Source organism: Nycticebus coucang, chromosome 1, assembly GCF_027406575.1.
Source record: "Nycticebus coucang isolate mNycCou1 chromosome 1, mNycCou1.pri, whole genome shotgun sequence".
Taxonomy (NCBI): domain Eukaryota; kingdom Metazoa; phylum Chordata; class Mammalia; order Primates; family Lorisidae; genus Nycticebus; species Nycticebus coucang.
Window position 1 is genome coordinate 45643613 of NC_069780.1, and position 14240 is coordinate 45657852.

General features: G+C 39.8%; 1 protein-coding gene and 1 non-coding gene across 4 annotated transcripts in view; one reads left to right on the forward strand and one right to left on the reverse strand.

The window, feature by feature from the left end:
- The window catches only part of PDE5A (phosphodiesterase 5A), a 139741-nt gene that overhangs the window by 82122 nt on the left and 43379 nt on the right, over positions 1-14240 (reverse strand). The window lies entirely within an intron of this gene.
- On the forward strand, positions 10398-10505 carry LOC128592450 (U6 spliceosomal RNA). The gene has a single exon (XR_008381872.1). It is a non-coding gene; the product is annotated as a U6 spliceosomal RNA (small nuclear RNA).

Genomic DNA, 14240 nt, shown 5'->3' on the forward strand with positions numbered 1-14240 from the left:
GTGGTCCGTGGTTGCTGGCTATGAATGCTCTTAACCTAGTCAGTGATCTGTAAACCGGGTGACTGAGTGATGATTTGGGATTGGAGGAAGAGTTGAAAGAGATGAGGATATAAAATGGTTTATGAGTGGGCCAGGGAGCATCAACTCCTACTAGAAAAGCAGCACCAAAATATGGCCTAGTCCAATGAGTCTGTAGCAACTTCCATTTCAGTATTGAAGCTTCTGACCAGGCGCTGTGGCTCACACCTGTAATCCTAGTAGTCTGGGAGGTTGAGGCAGGAGGATTCTGTGAGCTCGGGAGTTCATGACCAGCCTGAGCAAGAGTGAGATCCTGTCTCTACAAAAAATAGAAAAGACAGCTAGGTGAGGTGATGTGTGCTTATAGTTCCGGGAAGTTGAGGCAGAATTGTGAGCCCAGGAATTTGAAGCTTCAGTGAGCTATGATGAGGCCACTGCATTCTAGCCAGGGTGACACAGTGACTCCAACAAACAAACAAACCAAGGCTTCTTCACTAGACTTGAGGAAGGTCCCCACAGATCTCCCTTTATTAAAACCAATTTCAACTTAAACTTTAATCACCTGAACAGGAGAGATGAAGCAGCCTGAAAAGGGCAGGGACCTACTGTGGGGATCCCAGGGCAGACAGGGCCAGTCCTGGCCCCTCACACAAGCTTCCCAGGAAATAGGCCTGATGAGGTTCTCAGCAGAGTGGCTGTGGCCAAGTTCCCACAGAGGGACATGGGTGGGAAGAGTAAATGAGAAGATAGGAGGACAAGGGGGGGCTGGGAGGGGAAAGTTGGAAGAGGTAGGGAGCTCAGGTCATCCAGACCTCTCTCGTTTCGATACCTGGGTTCTCTGATGCCTGAGTTTTTTTTTGATTTTTGGCCAGGGCTGGGTTTGAACTCACCACCTCCGGCATATGGGACTGGCGCCCTACTCCTTGAGCCACAGGCGCCGCCCCCGATGCCTGAGTTTTCTGATGCCTGTGTTCTCTGAGGCCTGGCTTCGCGCCTGGATTCTCTGTGGGGTGGGGACCAGCTCTGCGCCTCGTGCCTCTCACTAGTGAAGACGGCACCACTGCACGGCCATTTCCACCCTCCTTGTGCCAAGGTCACGACATAGCCACAGCAACATAACATCAGCCTATGTGCCTGCTTCCAAGATGGTGGCAGTGGCAGTGTCCAGCATGATTGGCTGGGTGGACTGGAGGCTCCTGCAGCTGTGGCGCCCGCTTGGTGAGAGTGTGGCCAGGGAGGGGGGTAGTGCACAGGGGGTACTAGTACTGTATTCCAGGGTATTATTTTGCATACAAATATTATTATTGCCTTCTAGAGTCACTTTTAACACATAAGCATAAATAAAAGAAAAACCTTTATATAGATAAGGAATTAGTACTACCATGTATAATGCACATCTTTATTTTTCCCTCAAAAATGTGGGCAAAATTCTTCTTAGTAAAGTATCACAAGAATGGAGAAGCAAGAATTCAATGCACTCAATTCTACTATGAATCCAGCAGGCAATCTAATACATACCCTCATAAGAGAAAAACTCAAATCAATTCATGGTGAGGGGCAGGGGAACGAGAGAGCAGGGAGAGGTGAGGGGGGGTGGGGACATGGTGTATGGCACACCTCTTGGGGGCGGGATGCAATTGTAAGAGGGACTTTACCTAACAAATGCAATCAGTGTTACCTAATTCTTTGTACCCTCAAAGAACCTGAAACAGTAAAAAAAAAAAAAAATAGGCAAAAATTGAACAATGTACATGGCAAAATACGGTATGACATTTTTCACAATCTTCAACTCAGGCAATAGTGTTTGTGCTGTCCAATAACTGTATTATTCATTTCTAGAATTTCTATTTGGTTCTTTTTTCAAACCCATCTTTCCTCTTTTCCTCCATCCTTTAAATACCAGTGCATATTCTCCTTCCTTTATCTGTTTGGCTGTATCAATACTTAATTTTGACTCTAAGTTCGTTTTTAGCAGGGATTGTTTTCCGTAAGAGTGCTATTTTCCAAAGAGTCCCATGTTCTAAATAATAAAATGTCCACATCTAGCAGTTCTTGGAGTGTCTGGCACTGTACTGGGGCTGGGAACTTGAACTCCTGACTTGTGTACAGCACAGGTGTGTCTTCATGGTCAACGTCTGTCTCTTCTATCTCTCAGTTAACAGGCAACAGGGCAAGCTTCCTGGCTGCTTCTCCTGGCTGTTGGTGGAGTTTTGCTAAGCCCAGCTCCATGGGAAGTATATCCACAGACCTGGGTCTTCCCTGAGTTCAGTTTCAGCTCACCCTGCCCTGTTCTGCACCTGAGGAGTGGCTCGTCTCATGGCCTGCAGATGTCATCCTACCACGCTCAATCTCAGGTCTCTGTCAGCCCATCTGCTTTTGGTCACTCATTTTCCTTACTTTGGGTTCCCCTCTTTGTTTCTGGCATTTGGGGTTTGCTCTTCCTTGAGCTCAGCTGTGTATTTTTATAGGTGTTTCTGATGAAATTGTTCATAGAATGGGGATACATCTGTTCCGTCTGCAGAAGTCTTACTCGCAGGCTTTGAAACCTACTTTGCACAGTCCCATGAACATAGGTCTTTACTATTCATTTTTTTCCCCTCTAACATTAAGGTTTTTGCCATTAGGCAACTCCACAAAATGAAGCCTTTCAACAATGAATTTTTCATCTTTTTAGTAAGTAATCATTTCTCTACCTTTTTTTTTTTTTTAAAAAAACAGGGTCTTGCTTTGTTGCCCAGGCTAGAGTGCAGTGGTACCATCATAGCTCACTGTAACCTCAAACTCCTGGGCTCAAGTAATCTTCTGCCTTAGATTCCCAAGTAGCTAGGACAATAGGCATGCGCCACCATGTCTGGCTATTTTTCCTTTTTTTTTTTTCTTTTTTAGAAAATGGGGTCTTCCACAAATGGACTAGCAAATTGTGGTACATGTATACCATGGAATACTATGCAGCCTTAAAGAAAGATGGAGACTTTACCTCTTTCATGTTTACATGGATGGAGCTGGAACATATTCTTAGCAAAGTATCTCAGGAATGGAAGAAAAAGTATCCAATGTACTCAGCCCTACTATGAAGCTAAATTTTAGCTTTCACATGAAGACTATAACCCAACTATAGCACAAGACTATGGGGAAAGGGCCAAGGAAGGGGAAGGGAGGGGGGGAGGTTTTGGTGGAGGGAGGGTAATGGGTGGGGCCACATCTATGGTGCATCTTGGAATGGGTACAGGCAATTGCACTAGTGTACACAGCTATGATTTAACAATAAAATAAAAAAAATTATTGATAAAAAAAAAAAGAAAATGGGGTCTTGTTGTGTTGCTCAGGCTGGTCCTTAAGCTCCTGGCCTCAAGCTAACCTCCTCCCTGGGCTTCCCAAAATGCTAGGGTCACAGGCATGAGCCACCACACCTTAGATAATAGAAATTAATTGGCATAGGGGATGATTCATGGAATATAATTGTTATTTAAAAAACCAAGCAAGATCTCTCAAGAGACTATTAGACCAGGAAAATATAGTTAGCCCTCTGTGTCCAACTGTAATCCAAAATATTTGGAAAAAAATTAAAAATAATACAACAGTAAAAATAACACAAATAAAAAACCATAGCATAACAACTATTTACACAACAGTTACACTATATTAGATGTAAGTAATATAGAGATGATTTAAAGATTGCAGGAGGATGAGCATGGGTTATATGCAAATGCTATGCTATTTTATTACATAAGGGACTTGATTTTAATATGGGGGCATGGAATAGTGTCCTGGAGTCAATTCTCCATGGACACTGAGGGACAATTATGTATCTAATAGGTACATGTGCCCCTGTCACTAGATGAATGACATTTTAAAAAGAACACTGATAAAAACAATACATAAAAATAGAAGAAAAGGGATGGTTTGTTCAAGATCACAAAAGACAAAAAGCAGTTTAATTCTATGCCTTGCAAGGATGCTGATCATGACTAGTGCCCTCTAACATCTTGTGTTCATGTAAAGTCCTTTCTTTGCTATCATCTATCGCTCCTTTAAATAAATTTGTTGACTGTCTTCAAATAAAGTTAACTGCTCACCAGCCTTTTAAATATCAGCTTTCAATGACAGTTTCTATTGTAAGTATGTAGTATATGTCAGACTTCATATACGAGACGCTACACCCCTAAAAATGTTAGCTTGCATACCAGAAAGTCCATTCACTTCCGCCTACCTGTTGGCTACCTATACCCCCAGACATAGATACCCCATGCTATTTTTTTAAGCACAAAGAAGACTGTTTTCTATTTCACTAGCATGTTGCACAGCATAAATGGATATTATGTCCTCATAGAGTTGATTGTTCTTTTAGGAATGCAAAGGGCAAGACTTGACTCTTGCTGGGTGAGCAGCATGGAATGTGACAGCTGGGTTCAGGGCAACTGATCACTGCCACATTGAAAATGTCTTCTTCAATAAGCAGCTGCCCCAGACATTTACTGAGGTCAAACATCAATCCCAATGTATTTCCCCATTCCCAGTTCAAAGGATGCTCAGCATGGAGACTAAAAGCAAGGGAGAAAAGGAATAGACTACAAACCATAGCTATCTTTCTCTCCCAGACTCCCAGTGTCTCCATGGTAATGACAGGATTCTAGACAAAAACCATGCTTCACCAAGAAAACTAGAACTTAACACTACATACAGGAGCTGAGGAAAAATTCTCCCCCATAGCTTTTTCCAAACTTTACTTTGACTCGTTCATTCATTCTGCACTAAATACTTTCTTCAACAGATCACTGAGTGCCTTTATGTACCAGTCACTGTTCTAGGCAATGAAGACACGGTAGTGAGTAAGACAGATAAAAATCCTCGTCCTCACAGAGCTAGAATGTTGGGCTTAGAAGGGAATCCCACCATCACGCCCTTTCCACCTCTGTGTTACAGATGAGTGAAGTGAAAGTAAGAGGCTTTTTCATATCTCTTCCAAATCTTAGGCAAGCATCAAGTTATAATAACCCATGTGGCAGGCAAAGTAAGATTCCCCAGAGATGTCCTAGCCCTAATCTCTGGAATGTTTGACTGTGGTATGTTTAAATGGCAAAAGGTCTTTGCAGGTATGATTAAGTTACAGATCTTGAGATAAGGAGATTATCCTTAATCATCTGGGTGGGCCCAATGGAATCACAGGGGTCCTTGTAGGGAAAGAGGAAAGCAGGGGAGTTATAGTCAAAGAGAGATTTGAAGACAGAAGGGGCCTTGAACCAAGAGGTGCAAGCAACCTATAAAAGGTAGAAAAGGCGAGAGATTCCACACAGCCCTGCCAACACCCTGGTTTTAGCTCAGTGAGAACTATTTTAGACTCTGACCTCCAAAGATATAAAATAATACATTTGTGTTATTTTAAATCACTAAACTCCAGGTAGTTTTCAACAGCAGCAGCAATAAGCAACTAACACATTCCATTACATTATTATTCTCAGATTTTCATATTCCTTTTTCACTTTTCTTCACCCCACACTGAATGCTCTGTTTCACCATCTAAATCCTCAATTTCTTTGAAGGACCTGATAGCTCCTTCCTAAACATCTTGCCCTTAGTCTATCTTTGACTCTTGAGCTAAATTTATCTTCTTGGGATAATGTTTTTGCATACACAGATCACCTCATTTGTCTTGCTTTGTCTCCCCTGGTTGAGTGCTGTGATGTCACAGCTCACAGCAACCTCAGGCTCTTGGGCTTAAGTAATCCTCTTGCCTAAGCCTTTCGAGTAGCTGGGACTACAGGCACCTGCCACAACAACTGGCTGTTTTAAGAGACAGGGTCTCGCTCTAGCCGAGGCTGGTCTCAAACTCGAGAGTTCAGGCCATCTGCCCACGTCAGTCTCCCAGAGCCACCACACCTGACCTTTTACAAGCATGAGCCACCACACCCGGCCTTTTCTCAAAAATTTTTAATGGTTTCATTCATCTATATAATAACAATTAAGATTCTGCCTAACATTCCATACCCTCAATTTGAACAAAGATGACTTACATGAACCTTTGAAGTACTATACACGTCCTTTGTTCACATCATTCCTTGAAATATAGCCTTCTGCCTTCTGTGAAATTCCATGCAGTAGCTGTTTTTGCCATACCTCTGACAATGGGGTATTCTCCTTTTGCTAATTTTCTCTATTCACATGCTGACCCTCCAATTAGATTATTTTCTAAAGACATAATTTAAATCTTATGTCCTTACATTATCATCAACACATTGTCTTGATGTATTCAATGCTTGAAAGATATTTGTCATTGACGATAATGGGAGAAGTATCAGGAAGTACCAGATTTTTTAGGTTGAACTGACTGGACAATTCACATTCAGATAATAACTCATGACATCTATCCATTTATTCCTCTACTGTTTGCTTGATATTAAGAAATCTGCCCACATTGGAGAACTTTATGTGGCAGTAAGAAGTTTATGCTCTTAATAAGACTTTAGTTATGGGATTGAAACTTAAGACTCCTAAAGGACTTTGGGAGAAGAGGAAAAAAAGCTTGATGCTATTAAATTCTTAATTTTAATAATGTAGAAAATCACGGAGAATACCATAGTATTCATTCATGTTTTCGTCATCTATAAACAGTGGTAGCGTGAAGGTTTTTAAAAACAGTTCCCTGGGTCCCACCCTCAAACGTTTCAGATGTAGCAGGTTGGAATGGGAGCCTGAGAATTTGTATTTCTAAAGTGACGCCAAATGCTATGGGAACCACTGATTTTGAGAACCACTGATACAGAAGTACTAAATATTAATATTTGGTGGTTTATCCTTTGTTGTTATTATCATTAAATCAATAGAAAATTAAATTGGACTTTCCAGTCCCGTTCTTCTCTGTCCGGTCCCTCCTACCCAGTCAACCTTGTCCTAAACAAACATATGAATCTGTCAACAAGGTCTAGTCCTTTTATCTTTCCAAAAGGTTTCTTAAATGAAATCTTATAATATTCATCATTTTGCAACTCGTGATTGTACTCAATATTGTTCTTTTGATTAATTCATACAGATCTGGTTCATTCATTTTATATGCAATATTGTATTCCATACCACACTTTATTTATTTGATCCCCAAATGATGGATGTTTGGGTTGTTTGAGATTTATAGTTACTCCAAACAAGCTATGAGGAACATCTGGACCAGGAACTTCACTAGTTAAATCTTCTAAAGGATTATAGAAATTTATACCTACACTTGAAATGCATGAGTGTTTCTGTTCACCTGGCATCTCACTAGCGTCTGTAATTGTCAGGCTTTTTTGATGTTTGCCCATCTGATGGGTATAAAACTGTATCTCACTATAGCTTTAATGTGCATTTTCCTGATTACTAGAAAGAATGAACATCTTCTGTATTGGCTTTGTTGGTTTCCTCTTGTGTATCATCTCTGTGTACCTTTGCCAATTTTGACCTTTTTAGATGTGGTTTTGACCTGATAGGTTTTTATTAATCAATTTTAGAATCCAGGTTTGATATTTCTCTAAATGACTGATAAGACTGATGTTATTTGGTTGCAATCATTTTTATCCTTCTGTATATACAAGCACCTCTCGTACCTACTATTTATCTCAAGAGAATTGGTGAGCATCTATCAGGGTTGGGGGACAAGACCAATAGGACTATAGGAGAACACTTTTAGATGACCCTCACTGCCTGGACAGTTAGAAGTAGACAGCCAAGCTGAAGAGAAGCTTCTACAAAGTTGCAACATACAAAAAGTGTCCTGAAGATAACTGGCATCAGAAATACACGATCAATGCCAGTCTTTCTAATATAGTTAATAAATCTTCCCAGCCAAAGCCAGAAAAACATATATGTTAGAAAGTTGACCATAAAACAAAGGAGAAGGGAAGGCCTGCCATGTGGCCAGTACACTATCTCTGTTAAGTTATGTAACTCATACAATAACCATTTAATTATTATCACCATTTTCTCACAGAGCAACCTGATGTTCAGAAATGTTACATGGTTTGTCCAGGAAGGCCTACATTCTCTGAAACCAGCAACAATGTAAAATATAGGTTCTTAAGGACTATTCTTTTAAACTAATGGAATCCCAAAGAGCAAGGGTTTTCCAGCGCATACCAAGGCTTACCCTTTGGATCTCATAAATATGCTGATCTTCTTAACGCATATTTCACCAAAGAAGCAATTTCAACTTTGAGAAACAAAGACAAATCCAAAGTCCTGCTAAAAGTTATTTTCTTTGACTTAGTTTTTATAGCCAAGGAAACTTGGCTATTTTTTTTTTTTTATCAAGGAAGAACAGATAAATGTAGTCTTAAAAATAAGTACATTCTTCCAAACCAACTTAGCTCATAGACATCAGAACAGTGCTGCCTATGGGTGGTGGGGACTGGCCAGGTATTGTTAGTTACACAAATACACATACGATTTTAAAAACTTATCAAATTGCATATTAAGATCTATATATCTCAGCTCGGCGCCTATAGCTCAAGGGGCTAAGGCACCAGCCACATATACCAGAGCTGGAGGGTTCAAATCCAGCCCAGGCCTGCCAAACAACAATGACAACTATAACCAAAAAGTGGCCAGGGGATTGTGGCAGGTGCCTGTAGTCCCAGCTACTTGGAGGCTGAGGCAAGAGAATCACTTAAGCCCAGGAGTTGGAGGTTGCTAAGAGCTGTGATGCCACAGCACTCTACCTCGGGTGACAGCTTGAAGCTCTGTCTCAAAAAAAAAAAAAAAATCTATATACCTCACTGTATGTAAATTTTAACTGAAAAATTTAAAAGTATTTAAAAAGATAAGAAGATCTGTAATTGCTGAAGGTATGTGAAAGTGGAGGCCCAAAGGCCATGTTCCCAGCTGTCTGGGTGAGGCAGGCTGAAGCCCTGACCATTTGCCCTGTGCTACTGGGGTGGGTGGTTGCTCCCCATATAGGCTAGGGCAAACACAGCCTCCTGGGGCCAGCAGCTATTTTGCCCCAGGAACATCCTGTGGGAATACACTCCCTCTGAGACTGGGTTCCTTCCACACAGGGAAGGATCAGCATCATTCCTGATGCTCGTGGTTATTCTCTTTCCTTTGAACAACAAGAAAATAACTCCTCTTCCCTCCAAGTACTAAACTCCCTAACATGCTAGCTTTTAAGGAATGAGGTAAAAGTCTTAAACCTTTTCCTTTTTATTAGACCTTTCTGTCCCTTGGGATATAGAGATTCAGTCCAGAGACAAACATCCCATGGCTATTGTGAGTAAAGTCTCCTTATATGCCTCTTAAAAACTGCCAGGGACACAAAGGTTACATAGTAAAAAGGAGCCTGCTGTCTTTCCCATGGCAGGGCAATTCAGTGTTTACTGTTGTTGTTTAATTTTCCATTCCTCCATTTGTCTGCTTTATTAACATTCTCAAAAGGAGGAAATGGTGTCCATTTCTTTAACTCCCCCCCTAGGTGAGCACTCTGTGGTGGGCACTGTCACATTCCTCTTCTCACTAGGATGTTCACAACAACACTGTGTGTTGCTACTTCTAATTGAAACTTCACAGACCAGCTGCCCGCGGCACAGAGAGGTGAGGAACTTCCTTAAGGAACCACTGCTCCCAAAGCAGCACTCAAGACCTATTTTTGCCATAATGTCAGAACTCTTCCTTTCACAGTCTGCCCCAGATCAATTGAGAGTAAGTTCTAAATTCCAATTAAAAAATGTACATATCAATTTATATTGCAAACTATTCTTCATATCAGAGTAATCTCACCACTGTGCTCATCTTCACATACGACATTGCCCAAAATGACTTCAGAGCCTAGATCTATTTAATAACTATGATTTATTTAAAGGGTGGTGTCCTGTGTGCTGCCAGGGGCTGGCCTGCAAAGCACAGCTTACCCCGGACAGGGTTGTTGGGTTTGGACTCTGAAAAACCAGAATCAAGTTTATTGTAGCATCGCCTACACTTAATAAGGAGTCCATGTCTCTACAGCCTTGTAAAAGGTTGTGCTAGTAAAGCTTCCTGATAATTACAGGCTAAAGAGTTGTGCCCATAATACACACCTAGTACAAACAGAAGGGAAGAAACACAGCACAAGTGGTAAAAAAGCAAGTTTCATGCATCAGAACACTGAACAGGCTGAGTTGAACTGACTGTTCAGATCACGGCTGTTGCCTCTACAGTCTAGCTAAACACTGGGTGACCAAGGAAAGCTAGACATCCACATCATTTAGCATAGAAAGCCAAGGAAAAAAGTGTATGTGTGTGTGTATATGCAAAGTAATTCTTTACACTGAACAAATCTTTCATATACAAAACATAATCTGTTATATCATCAAAGCCAAACATAACCTCCAAATAGAAGAAAAGCCTAAAAAGCTAAGCATATATAAAAGTACAGATGGCACGTGCTCGCTTCAGCACCACATATACTAAAAATTGGAACGATACAGAGAAGATTAGCATGGCCCCTGTGCAAGGATGAGACCCAAATTCATGAAGCGTTCCATATTTAAAAAATAAAAGTACAGATGTCATGCCTATAATCCCAGCATCTGGGAGGCAGAGATGGATACATCACTTGAGCCTGTGAGTTCGAGACCAGCCTAAGCAAGAGTGAGACCCCATCTCTAAAACATAGCCACGTGTTGTGGCGGGTGCCTGTAGTCCCAGCAACTTGGGAAGCTGAGACAAGAGGATCACTTGAGCCCAGGAGTTTGAGGTTTCTGTGAGCTACCTACTGGGGGCAGGAAAATGAGACTCTGTCTCAAAAAATAAATAAATAAATAAAATAAAAGCACAGACGTAGACATCTGCCTCACTAGCAAAACTCCTAGTTGTAGGTGTTACCAGCAAAAACAGACATGTCCTCTTCCACATTACTACCTGTGCCAGGTAGTATATAACGAATTAATTACAAGCATACTTCAGAGATATTGTGGGTTTGGTTTCAGACCACCATGGTAAAGCAAATATTGCAATTAAGAAAGTCACAATTTTTTTTGTTTCCTGGTGCATGTAAAAGTTATGTTTATACCACACTGGAGTCTGTTAGGTGCGCAGTAGCATTATGTCTGAACAGAAATAGAGACACCTTAGTGAAAAATACTATATTGCTAAAAATAATGCCAGTGATCACCTGAGCCTTCAGCAAGTTGTAACCCTTTTGCTCGTGGAGGGTCCTGCCTTCCTGTTGATGGTTGCTAACTGATCAGGATGGGAGTTCCTGAAGTTGGGGTGGCTGTGGCAATTTCTCAGAATATGACAACAATGAAGTCTGCACATTGGCCAACTCTTCCTTTCATGATAGATTTCTCTGTTAGCATGTGATGCTGTTTGACAGCATTTTACCCATAAAACTTTCAAAAGTGGAGTCAATCCTCTCAAGTTCGGATTGACTTGAGAGGATTGACTCTCAAGCTTCATCAACCAAGTTTATGGAATATTCTAAATCCTTTGTTGACATTTCAACAATATTCACAGATTATTTACCAAGAGCAGATTCCACCTCAAGAAACTACTTTCTTTGCTCATCCATAAGAAGGAACTCCTCAACTGTTGAAAATTTCATCATGAGACTGCAGCAATCAGTTGTATCTTCTGGTTCCAGGTCTAATTGTAGCTCTCTCACTATTTCTACCACATCTGCACCTCCTCCACTTAAGTCTAGAACCCCTCAGGGTTGGAATCAACTTCTTCCAAACGCGTGTTAATGTAGACATTTTTACCTTCTCCCATGCATTACAAATGTTCTTATTGGCATCTAGAATGGTGAACCCTTTTCAAAAGGTTTTCAATTTACTTTGCCCAGATCTATCAGAGAGATCACTAACTACAGCAGCTATAGCCTTTTGAAATGTATTTCTTAAATAATTAAGACTTAAAAGTCAAAAGTACTCCTTGATCCATGGGCTGAGAGACGGATACTGTGTCAGCAGGCATTAAAACAGCAGTCATCTTCTTGTATATCTCCATTGGTGCTCCTGAGTGAGCAGATTCATTGTCAAGGATCAGTAACATTTTGAAAGAAAATTATTTTCCTGAGCAGTAGATCTCAACAGTAGGTTTAAAATATTCAGTAAATAAGAATTGTTCCAAAATATCAAAAAGGAGGGAATCCTTCCTAACTCATTTTATGAAGCCAGTTATTACCCTGACATCAAAGTCAGAAAAAGATGCAACCAAAAAAGAAAACAACAGACCATTATCTCTGATAAACATAGATGCAAAAATCCTCAACAAAATACTAGCAAACCTAATCCAACAGCATCTCAAATGAGTAATTTACTATGATCAGGTGGGTTTCTTCTGAAAGACGCAAGGATTCAATATATGCAAGTCAATAAGTGTGATTCACCAATAAACAGAATTTTAAAAAAGCATATGATCATCTCAGTAGATGTGGAATAAGCATTTGAAGAACATCCAGCATTTCTTCATGATAAAAACTTTCAAAACCCTTGGCATGGAAGGAACACACCTCAAAATAATAAAAGCCATATATTACAAACCCATAGCCAACATCATACTCAATAGGGAAAAGCTAAAAGCATTCCCCCTAAGAACGGGAATAAGACAAGGATGCCCACTCTCACCACTTGTGTTCAATATAGTACTGGAATTCCTAGCCAGAGCAATCAAGATAAAAAAATAAAAGGCATCCAAATTGGAAAAGAAGTCAACTTAAGTTGACTTATCTCTTTTTGTTGATGATATGATCTAATGCTTGAAAAACCCTTAAGGACTCCCCAAAAAGACTCCCAGACTTGATAAACAAATTCAGGAAAATGTCACATTATAAAATTGATGTACAAAAATCAGTAGCACTTCTATACACCAATAAAGACCAAGCTGAGAACCAAATCAAGAACTCAATCCCATTTACAATAACTGCAAAAAAAGAAAGAAATAATAAAATATCTAGGAACATATTTAACCAAGGAAGTGAAAAGTCTCTATAAGGAGAACTACAAATCGCTAATGAAAGAAATTGTAGATGACACAAACAAATGGAAAAACATCCCGTGTTCATGATTGGAAGAATGGATATTGTTAAAATGTCTGTATTTCCCAAAGCAATCTACAGATTCAATGCAATTCCTATCATAATATCAATGTGACTTAATGAGTTAAAAACAATTTTTAAATTCATATGGAACCAAATAACAGCCCACATAGACAAAGTAATACTTAGTAAAGGAATACATGTGGAGGCATCACATTATCTGACTTCAAATTATTCTACAAGGCTATAGTAATCAAAACTATATGATAATGGCCTAAAAGGTGACATGCAGATCAAGGGAAAAAAAAAACGAACCCAGAAATAAAACCATATACCTACAACCAACGGATCTTTGGCAAAATAGATAAAAACATACACATGGGAAAGGACATATATTCAAAAATGATGCTAGAAAAATTGGATAGCCATAGGCAGAAGAATGAAATAGATCCCTATCTTTCACCACATACAAAAATTAACTCAAGATGGATTGAAGACTTAAATGTAAGACCTGAATTCAAAAAATCCTAGAGGAAACCCAAAAGAGGAAAAACTCTTCTGGACATTGGCCTAGACAAAGGATTCGTGACTAATAGCCCAAAGCAAATGCAAGAAAGACAAAAATAGACAAATAGGACTTAAACTAAGAAGTTTCAGTACAGCGAATGAAACAATCTACCAAATAGGAGAAAATATCTGCCAGTTCTCTGTCCAACTAAGGACTAATATCCAGATTCTACAAGGAACTCAAACAACTCTGCAAGAATAAAACAACCTCATCAAAACGTGGGCAAATGACAGAGATGGGCATTTTTCAAAATAAGATAGATGAACACTCAACATTATTATTATCATCAGAGAAACACAAATTAAAACTTCACAAGGAAACACTATCTTATTCTAGTCAGCTTTGCCATTATTAAAAAGTCGATGAACAAGAAGTGCTAGGATAGATAATGGTGAAAAAGGGACATTAATACATGTACGATTTTGGTAGGGAAGGTAATTAGTATAATTTCTAAGGAGATCAGTATGGAGATTTCCGAAAGAACTAAAAGTAGATCTACTATTCAATCCTGCAATCTCACTACTGGGTATATACCCAAAGGAAAATGAATCATTGTATCTAAAAGATACCTGCACTTACATGTTTATCACTGCAATTCAAAATTGCAAAGATATGGAATCAACCTAAGTATCCATTAATTCATGAATGGATAAGGAAAATATGGTACCAGAGAGAACT